We start from the raw sequence: 2897 nt of genomic DNA on the forward strand, positions 1-2897 counted from the left end.
CGTCAAAAGCTTGGCCTTTAAGTGTACGATGTGTTGGCAGTGACTTGGTTCGTTCCTCTGCCTACAGTAATGCAGCTACTGAAGTCGTTAAAGTTATTGATTTGAGGCTCAAAACGTGGTCCAATAATAAAAACCATGCAGAGCAACTTAAGGAACTGTCAGTGTGCAGCCCTTATGATAAGTTATCGCCTCGACTGTAGCAGCAGGTGAGTTGAGCTGCTTGCAGGCCGCCGGACCGTTAATCGTGTGTCTGAATGGGACCTGTGTGTGTGTGTGTGTGTGATTCATCACGTATCAGATGTGTTCGTCTGAAAGACGTCTTGTGTTTCCAACAAGCTGATACTGCAACAACAGTGAACAACAGTGTGTTTGAGGAGAAAAACAACAAAAAGTGGTATGAGGAGGAAATGAGGTGTGACAAGCCACTGGATAACATGTATTAAAGAAACCCCCATCTTAAAAACAGGCACCTGCAGCCTAATTTTCCGCCTTTCTCAACATTTAATCATCCAGTGTATCCAACGTGATGCATGTTTATACGTTAACTAGACGTCAACTCCAGAGACCGTAAAACCGAGTCTCTGACCCACGTGAACCCTGCACTGACAGTCATATAAAACATGGTTTCCTCGTGACAGTGGTGCTACGCTCCATGTTTTGTTGTTTTTAAGAAAATGCATACATGAGACAGGCCCGTATACGCCCCCCAGAGGACGACGACGCTTCCAGTGTGCATATTCTCAATGTGACAATGCATAAAAAATAAACTTGTGTGCAAAAAATCCGTACTGACAAAGGATCACACCCGAAAGGACTGGACACTCCATGAGCAGGGATGTAGCATCATTGATGAGGATATAAGCAATAGCAATGGGTCTAATAACATTTATAGACACACTTTCAGTTTTCTCTTTTTAACATTTTCAAACTCAAAAATGTCAAACAAAGATCCCCTAAAAAAATCACAGGGACATGTAACAGTAGGTCTATTTACAGAAAGAATCAAGGGGGTAACATCTCTGAATGGGGAGGGAACACCTGTCTGAGAGGAGGAGATCATTTACAACTGTTTCCCCGACTCGAACCGGGAAGTCGTTAACTGTGTCAGCACGTAAAACAGTCACGATTGCAGATAAATAGTTTTACAGAGCATTGGTAGATGATGTGTAGGGACACTCGTGGAAAAAAAGAAAAGAAAAAAAACCCATTAGGCCAGTACTGTGACAAGTCCGTTGGCTTTTTCGAAGGTCGTACTTTTCACAATAAAAGCATCCATTCAAACTTTAAATAGGAATGTTATCAGACACTGAAACCACTTCATGAACGACATCTTGAACTTAACCTGTTAAATGTTGCAGAGCAGACGAACACAGAAGAGGACAAACATACAGAGGTTAGACGGAAGGTAGGAGGACTTGACAGGGGGGGAAAATAAAGGGGGGAGGTCGGTGAGTATTTATCGACCCGCTCTGAGAACAACCCGTCCGTCGTGATTTCTCTAACGCGCTCCTCTTCGCCCCCGCCAGCAGCTGGGAGACATGTAATCCCACCAGACGCGACCAGTGACAAGAAATGAAGTTGATGAACAACGAAAGCAGCTCAAAATGAGACAAAAAAGGGGCATTTTTAATTTCTCTTAAGATGTGTGTGTGTGTGTGTGTGTGTGTGTGGTGGGGGGGGGGTCGAGCAGTGCAATTAAAGTGATAAACTGTGACCAAAGACAGTACCCCCCCTCCCCCAACTTGAATCGAAACTCTGGATTTTATTCAAATTAGTACATGTGAAACGTGGAACTCCCCCCCCCCTCCATTAGTACATGGGAAACATGGACCTCCCCACACACACACACACACAGACACACACGCATCCACTACTGAGTATCTTCAGGACTCACTAAGCACGCACTCGTCTTGTTTCACGCTACGACGCTCGACCGCCGTCACTCTCCTCCTCTTATTTTGTGGTTTCAAGAGGCGGAGCAGACAGAAGCGAGCCAATTACCGCAGAGAAATGCTCCCGGGACTAAAGCTCCTCCGAGGCCTCAGTCGCAGTAACGAAAGACAGGCCGAATGGTGACCGTTGTTCTCTTAAACCAAAATAATAATAATAAAAAAAAAATAGGTTGACGAAACATGAGCGTCAACGTCTTCAGTCTTTACAATTAAAAGCTTGGAAATACACACTGGGAGCCATGTAAGCATGGAAAAGTCTAGAAAGAGAGGCGCATTATTTACAAGACACACTCTGGAGATGGGGACGGGGTTAAAATCTGCCTTGACAAATATGTCGACCTCTCAAAAAATGAGCCTGTTTTTCTTTATACCCCCCCATTACCACTGCAAATGCAACACACACACATACACACACACAAACAAACACACCCATTCCAAGATCACCCCAACTCCCAAACCCTACCACAGCCCCCCAACCCCATCCCAGAAAATGTTTCACAGCAATCATATGAGGAGAAAACGGGAAGAGAATTAAAAAAGAATAACCACCTGTGCTTCTCTTTTTTTTTACTTGAAGTTCTGCTGTGTGCTCCTCCTAGGCTTTTAATACTTCTGGAAGTGAAATTGAAAACTTTATCACCTGCGTATGAAGGGCTGGAAGAAAGGGGGGGCAGATTTAGGACTTGTTACACAACACTCTGCACTACGCAACTGATAAGCTGACAACTGCATCAGACAGTGTGGGATGACTGGACTGGCTACCCAGTTTGCAAGGTTCAATTGGCTATTTACAAAAAAGAACTTGGTAAAATAGCTTAAATGTAGGCTAGATTAACATAGTGAAGATAACCAGGCTCATACCAGCAGGGCTAACACACTCTCCATGTTGGGTTTAGCTAGGCGTGTGGCTTGCACTTCTCATTCAGCATGTCAAAGGTGACCATT

Source organism: Lampris incognitus, unplaced genomic scaffold, assembly GCF_029633865.1.
Source record: "Lampris incognitus isolate fLamInc1 unplaced genomic scaffold, fLamInc1.hap2 scaffold_146, whole genome shotgun sequence".
In the NCBI taxonomy this organism is placed as follows: Eukaryota; Metazoa; Chordata; class Actinopteri; order Lampriformes; family Lampridae; genus Lampris; species Lampris incognitus.